Raw genomic sequence first — 8584 nt, forward strand, 5'->3', positions numbered from 1 at the left:
GGATGTAACTGCTTCTGAGAGTTGTTAATGAAGAAAGAAAAGAGGCATTTAAGATTTTTAACTGGATTGCCCATGTGGTACTTTCTAATCTGGCTATTTTCCTTTAAAATATCAGATACATCTTTAGATCTTTTATTTTTATAGTGTTTTTCCAATTTGGAAAACAGTCATACATTATTTAATAATAATAATAATAATAATACATCTTGTAGAAGAATCTGAAGTCAGCATTTGGCATTTTAGTAGGAGTCAAGCACTTTTAATCATTCGTCCAGCCTTCACTTAACAGTTATATAAATTTAGAGGTATTCTTGGGTGCTGAATTACTTCTGTATATTGCTATTAAGTAGATTTCTTTTTATGTTAAGGGAAGAAAATAGAATCTGAACTCAAATTCAAACATTTGATCTTTTAGGATCAAACAAAGCATCTGATCATGTTTTATTCCTCAGTCCAGAATTTTCACAGCTGCCACTGGAAGTTTTGAAGGCTAAGAAATTAAAGATTTGGCTCTAGACCGTTTCTTAAGTCAAAAAAATTTTGCATGCTTGCAAAATTCCTTCAAAAGTCAACTTAACATTTTTTTCATGTGTTATAATTTCCATTATGTTTGCCTTTACCCCTTTTATGAAAATATACTCCCAATGAGAGACTTATAAAATATCATTTCCTTTCAAAATAAATGCAAGTACAATTTAAAAACATCAAATGAATGCTCAAGCAGTGTTTGGCCATATGTCGTGTCTGTCATACCCTTTCTCTGCTGATACGCCAGTTGTCCAGGATATCTATCTTGAGTCCCTTTTGTAGAAATAAAGACATTCACAGGGAAACTTAACTCTATTCTAGGACTTACATCCTTGGGCATGAATCTGCGTGCCACTCCTTGTGCTAAATCATCCATCAAATGAAGGCAGTTGTAGGACGCTGAATTTAAATCATAATTTCTTCCTTTATTTCTAGGTAATTGTCTGCAAATTGTATTAAATAAGTTAATGATAAATTCACATTACTTCAAGGATGCAACACTTCATTATTTTTTTTTTTCTTCAGAAGTTTTCATTCATTTTTCAGACCAAGCAGGACTCATGCATTCAAAGGCAATGTAGTTTGTTCTTTTCTGATTTGGGGAATGCTGGGAAATTATGTGCTTGATCATAGTTTGAGAAGGTTTCTAAGTTTTCACTTGATAGTAAAAGCAGGTTCTGGATAGTTTCCATGGAAAGGAAAACCATTCCTTGCTTTTGCTTTGTAAATGGAGAATAAAGATTTGTTTATCTTCTATTTGGAGAACCAGAATAACAAGATGTCTTATTTATTACAACTGTGCAGATTGAAAATTACTGCAGTTGTAGATACATTTTTTGCAATGGCCTTCACAAAAAGAGGTTCACTGTGACCATATTCAGAACACAACTAGCAACTAGTAACAAAATGGATATAGGCATATAGACCAGAAAAGCAATAAACAGGGAATTTAACAGGGTATTCATGTCTAGATCTGATAAAATTCCTAGAACGCTATTGAGTTCACTTGCATGTTTTAGTGATTATGTTCAAAAGCTCGTGAAGTCCAATTGTGGTATAAGAAGAATGGAAGAAAATACCAAAGCTGAAGTTGAGAAAGCATGGACCAGAAAACTCTGGTATTAAGAGAGGTACTTTAACTCATTACTAAACAATCAATTTAAGAGCGTCTGTAGTATGACAATGATAGGAAGCATCTGCTCTGCATGTTTCTGTAACAAATCATGTAACAACAATCTAGTTACCTTCTCACACAAGTATTTAGCCCAGGGTATGGGGAAGAGAGGATTGATATAGTATATCTTTAGCAGATCTTTTGACACAGCCATATGTGATGTCCTCATGTACGAACTAAAGAAATGTGACTTATAAAGTGGGAAGATCCAGACAAGTCATGAGTAATTGCTTCTCAGGAGTACATGACAACTGAATCCAGCTTAACTCTGGGCACTTCCCACATTCATTAATGGCTATCAGGTATACAGAAGACATTTCAAAAATATGTCAATATTATGAAATTGAAAAATATTAAATTACACAGGACCAAATTGCAATTCTGGGTGATCGTTCTAGACTGGTGAAATGATTGGAAATAAAAAATAATGACTTGCCCCACACCAATAAATAAAAATGTGAGAATTGTATTCAAAAGGAAAACAATGAATACGCATACAGTAAGCAGTGAAGAAGGTGTAGGAGTTGAACAAGCTAACAAGATGACATTCCAAATAAAACCTTATCACTTTGAAATCTATTCAAGAGGACTGTGTGAATGAAAATAACGAACATACTCTTTTTGCAGTCAGGCTCAAATACAAATAAATTGGAAAGAATCCAGGGAAGTGATTTAGAAAAGATAACCTATAATGCTAAGTGAAATAAGATGAGCTTGTTCTGCATAAGAAAAAAAAGGCCAAATATTAAATACAACATTTAAGACAACGTGTAGTCTATAGGAACAGTAATGTGTTGTTTTTTAGGCTCTCTGAGGTTAGTATGAGAAACTTTGAGCCAGCTCTAGGCTAGGTACTAAGAAAACTTTCAAACTGTATTATTTTTCTGTATTATTAACTGTATTATTTTTCTTGAGAAAGTTTTGAAATTCCCATATTTGGAGACAGTTAAAAAAAAGTATAGTCTGATAACTGCAACAGGTAATCAACATCCTTGTCCAAGAAACTGAGAAATCTTGTGTTTCTTTATATTTACTGGGGGGTTTATTACATTTATTTGGGGTTTCGTTGCATTCCTATCTTTCCTATGTTTTCCTATGAATTAGATGTATTTGTAAAAGAAAGATTTGCTTGCTAGCTTTCGTCTGGGCTTGTGATTTTTATCTGTGTAATCTTCATGATAATCTATGGGGTTGTTAGCCATTTAGTACATAACAGATCTGGGAACATAATAGGTCCACTGTGACCACATCTTTATGGTGGAAATCTTGTGGAGAGAGATTTCTAGATTTTTTGTGGAGAGATTTCTAGCAGCAGCTATGTCATAGGATCTTTTTCCCATTCAAATAGTTTGGTTTGCAAAAGCATCTGACACCACAGCATTCACAGGTTTGCCCAGAACAGAAATAAGGACCTGCAAGGACTTTATGTATTTCTTTTACCTAGCCTGGGTTTTATTTACCTGCGCGTTTGCAGAAATGCATTTGCAATCTTTCAATGCAGCCAGCTACCATGAAAATACCCTTAAAGCTGTACATGCATATGTATAGCTTTTAATATAATTTCCTTTTATTGTTTGCAAATTGACCCCAGCAGGTTTTGAATGATAAAAAGCAGTGTAAATCCTCACAGAGAACCCATTAATCATCCCTCAATCATGTTTCCTGAAAAAGATGGTAAGACAGAAGCCACTGCACACAGTGGGGAAGCACATGAAGTAGATTGTGGAGGATTATCATCCTGCAGAAGAAATGGTTTGTTAGAGCTGTTGCAGTTTCTTGGTGTATAAAGTTAGGAATTTATTTGTTTGCCCCAAAGGTGTGTATAATTTTTGCAGCTATTTCTGTTGGCCTAACAAAAGATAAGTTTTTTTCCTGAAAACCTTTTCTTGCTGGTTCAGTCCAGTAACACCAGTACAGAACAGTTAGTTAGCAGAAATATCTATTGTATTTAGTGTTTAGTAGCTAACTATTGTAGCTTTTGTAATTATCTCAGTTAAAATCTCACCTGCCATAAACCAGTTGAGCCTGGCTCGAGGGCTACCCAAAATGTTCACCCATTCTTTGAGCATCCACACCTTTTTACTTGGAAGGAAGTTGAGTTTCATAAGTGATGGAATAGTAAGTGAAAGACAGTGTAAGTAGTAAAGAGGCAGTGTAGTGGTAATTGAGGACACTCCTATTTTTCAAGAGTCTTTAGCACATGGGAAGCTCTGAGTCTCTACTTACTCTTGAATAAGCACACTTCTTTCTTTCCCATCTGCAAGACGCACAGCTACTCTTCATATATGGTGAGAGTGATGCTTCTGACACATGGGGTAATGCAACAAGTAAGTTGCTATCATGTTGGACTGTGGATTTTATGACAGCACTGCAGCTGTGTACCACCTACTAAGCACTTCCTTGAATGTGGGACCTCCACAAAGGGAAATGCATGTTGGCAGCAGCACTGCTGCTTCTTCCCTTTTCCATGAGCCCAAGTACAGCTTGGCCATTTTATCAAAAAATCCACAGACTGGCCATGTCTGATGTGCCAGATCACTGAGAAGTTAAGAGGCATAAATGCATTATGTCTCACAGCTGCCAGGACTGGAGATGGCTGCCAGTAGTGTGAGTCATGACAGGCGAGGGGTAGAATGACATGAGATGGATAGTCAAATTATAAAATTAAAAGAATAAGTAATGTTGTCACACCTAAGTACCTCCTGTGGTGCTCTGTATCATTCAAAGCACACCTGATATCATATGTATGTTCCATGATCCCTGAATTAGAAACACAGGTATGGGTTTCACTGTTACCTTTATTCCTAGTGTTAGTTAAAAATATAGCTCAGGCTGTGACTCAAAACTGGATTTCTTTTCCTTGCTTCTACCACAAAGGGTCAATGGATTAAGCTGCTGTACTCTCCTACTAAGAACTGCTCTGTGATATTATGAGCTTCTCTGGAATATTACAATAACAGAAAAAAGTAGGAACGTTTTAATAAAACCCTATTTACTAACCTGGGGAAAAAACCCCTGGTAATCAAGGATGGTAAATACATGCAGCTCCTGTAAAGCTAGGAAACCAAACATCTCTCTGAAATCAATGGGAAGGTTCCTGGACTCCAAATTGTCTAGAGAAAAACTCAAATGTTTCTTAATGGCATCATCTTTCCAGTAAAGTGGGCCTGGGAACTGATAATGAAATTAAAAATTTGAATGTTTTGAAAAAGCAAAGGAGAAGTATGGCAATTGGAACTTGAATAAGTGATGCAAAGGGCCTTTCTTATATAAAAATGGAGGTTAACAACTAATTGTATACTTTTGGAAAGCTAATATCTTGCCAAAGTTTTTTTTTACAGTGTGCAATAAAGGCATTACTATCCTGTTCAGTTGCTTTTAAAAATTCTGCTAATGTCTTGTTTAAAATCTGAATAAAAATGTTTCTAGGCAGTCCTAGTGACAATATTACTGTGCTGTTATTACAGTGAGTGTATATAAACAAGTATATGTAGTTATAACTGTAACAGGCATCTTATACTACATTCTTTGTATTGTAAGCCGCAACACCGATATAATTCAAATTTATTTCTCTTCATCTTTAGGTCTCACATCTGTAACAAAATATGGGGGGTCTGTGAGTGTGTGAATAAGAAGATTGCTTACAATGCAGTTAGGCAAGGTGGGGTTAGCTGATCTATTAGCATGCTACTAAAAAGAACTCCAACCCCAAATGCACCCTCTCCTTTCCCTGTTCCAGCAGTGAATTTCCCCATGATCTACTTATGCCAGCTCTTTTATTAATGTGTACTCTGTCTTCAGCCAGTTCAATTTATTAATTTGCTAAAAAAAGCAGACAGGAGGGGTGGGAGGCAGTACAGTTTTCTGCCTGGTCAGTAAGCTGAACTGGCTCATCAAGGTTACTAGTGAAAGGTCCATGAGTAAGAAAGTGAATAATGAGCAATCTGAAATAAAGCAAGGAAAAGCAGGATCGTCTTCTTCAACAGCTTGTTAAGCTTACCCTGACATTTCATCTGTCTTTGAGCAGTGAGTAACTGGGAAAAAAAAACCCTCTTTAGAGGGTTTTTCTTATACCTGAACTGTTCAATATGTATGATTTTGTATAGCCTTGTGAATGTTTTCCTGAAACATATGTGAGTGAACCTTCTTAACTGCATGTAATGACACTGACCAGGAGATCACTGCAGCTGGGGAGTTGGTGACCCACATCACAACTAACCTGAGGTTAACAGGTTCAGACCTGTGCAGAGCTTGCAGTGCTGTGTGACACATACAGCATGGCCTTCAGACCCATCTTGTGCTGCTCACATCCCTTGACTGTAAAATAAACTTGCATAGTAATTATAAAAGAGAAGCCTGTAGGCAGCTCCCACTCAGTGCCAGCAATTCACTGCCTGCATGGCCTTGCCTTTATCTCACAGTGTGAGTTCACATGTGCATATCTTCTTTGTTTGACAGTAGAAATGATGAGTAGAGTTGCTTACTTTTAAAAAATAGTTCAAATTACCGAATTGAGGCAACTCTACCATGGAAGGGTTCTCTCCAGCATTCCTCATCCTGTTTAGAGGCCTGTTTGGCACTGCACAACTCAGGGTTTCCAGAACCTGGAGGGAAGAAAGGTTATCTATACCACCCTCTCTTTATAATGCCAGCTCTAATAAATGCTGGTTTAAAATACTGTTTTAAAATACCCTTTACAATATGCCTTTCTTACTGCAATCATAATGAACCAGTACCTCCTGGTGCAAGGCACAGCATATTCATTCCTCTCGATTGCATGATAGCTGTGTACTCTAATAATCATTCTAGGGGAGAAGTGTTTTCTTTAGTATTGGCAGTATTGGTAAGAAAGAGAAAACTCAAAAAAAATCTCTTATACAAACTTTTTTATTGTTTTCCACAAACTGAATTAATTATGCGTTCTCCAGTCTGTAAAGGAGGAACTGTTCCAAGGAGTTCTGAACTCTTTTAGGAGGAACTGAATTTTTAGCTGCTTTCCAAGACCAGAGGAATATGTGCAGAATTTTCTCAGTGTGCTGGACATCTTGAAGACTTACCCTCAAATAGACCATATCCTCAAATTTCTCATAACCTTGCACAACAAAAGGAACATTAATCTATTCCCTAGTCACCTCAGCACACTGACAGATAATTATGCTTAATAACAGCCATGAAGCCAACAATAATGAGAAAAACAAGTGTCTCATTCCTTTTCCCCTCACTAATGAACATTTTGTGTACCCTGGGAAGCACTGTAAGACACACACTTACAACAAAGGTCTGCTTGGCCCCATGAACTTATGCTATATGTCATGCTGTTCCATTAATCATAGTGTTTTGACTCACATAAACGGATTCTTGCTGTGTCAAGAGAAAAACATGTAAAGGGTTAAAAGTAGAGGCGGCATGAGGTGACCCTCTGGATAAATGACCCCACAGCACCAAAATTATCTGCAAGAAAAGGTTTGAGGGACTACGTTTTGAGTTTTCTTTATTGTGACTATTTTTGGTATTTCAAAATTCACTTTGGAATGTATTTGGGATATATTGTGCCAAGCCTTTAAAACAAAATATATCCTGTTACGGTTTTTTCTTACAGCCTTCAGTTCAATTCTTAAACTGCTGGACAATGTTTAAGAGTATTCAGCTTACCCAGTTCAACTTTTAGAAAAGACCTATTATTAAAATAAAAAAAGTTCTGGTGATTCATTCAACATGTCAGTGAATCTGAGGGAGATTCCCAGCTCATAAAAAATAAGACAAAAAAGAAACAGGCTGTTTTTTCATAATCACACACAGCAAATGGTGACAGGCTTAATTTTATTAGTTAAGGGAATCAGAAAAGTTGTGGGTTTTTTCTCTCTGATTAACTTCACATTAAACATGGTAACACATGGATACATAACATTTGAAAGTATAGGAAACAAAACTGCTTGATCAGGGAGACTTACTCATCAGACCATCTTGAGCCATTCCTCATTAGAGATTTCTTCATACAGGCCGATGTAGCAAATGAGCCAAATTCAATTACTGAAGACTAGAAACATGCTTCCTGACATTGTATGGGGTTCCACCAATTGGAGAAAACAAAAAGTTGCAGTAATTAGATGTGAGACTATTTCTGAGAGCAAAATGTAGCTCAGTAATTTCTTATACTGAGTCATATAGACACTGTCCTAGCTTTTCCCAGCCTTGCTATGACCTGTCTGTAAAATTCAATTGTAGCTGATAAATGTACATGTGCGGCAAGGTATTAATAATTGCAAGATGAAATGTGAAATTTTGGTCCCAGGTATGGGGAAACAAAATGGCTAAAGTCTGCTTCCCATTCAACAGTGTCCAAGTAGTTTGTGCCGTCTCCCTGTTGCAGCTGTTCTGTGAGTTTAAGCGCCCAGTGACAAAAAGGGGGGTTGAGATGATATTACTTATGGCCAGTTTCTAATAGTGACTTACTCCAAAAGTAATCCTGTGACATGCTGTTCAGCGTGGCTGTCTGTGTCATAATTTGCTTTCAATCTTCACTTAGACCAAACAGCTGAATAGAAACCACAGGATTATACCATTGTATTAAGTTAATTATAAATTAAGTGTAACATTTTGTACACTTACCTCTTTTCTTCAAATGTGCAGATCCTTATATGTGTACATGTTGTTTGTGTCTTTCCTTCTTTCCTTAGCTAGATGTGTGTGTATTTGTGGATGCATATATTTTGTGTTTCCATACATATGTTCTCTTCATATATATGTGTATATCTGGATGTGCATATATAAATATTTGTTTAAGTGTAAATAAAGGAGGAAAATAAATTGTAGAGATGCGTGGAACAAATTGAGTGCGGCCAAATTTCTTTGGCCTGACAAGAAAAAACCACATGCTTTTTC

The sequence above is a fragment of the Pseudopodoces humilis genome, chromosome 2 (genome assembly GCF_049639895.1).
Source record: "Pseudopodoces humilis isolate 2021_Gansu_Grassland_sample_001 chromosome 2, ASM4963989v1, whole genome shotgun sequence".
Lineage (NCBI taxonomy): Eukaryota > Metazoa > Chordata > Aves > Passeriformes > Paridae > Pseudopodoces > Pseudopodoces humilis.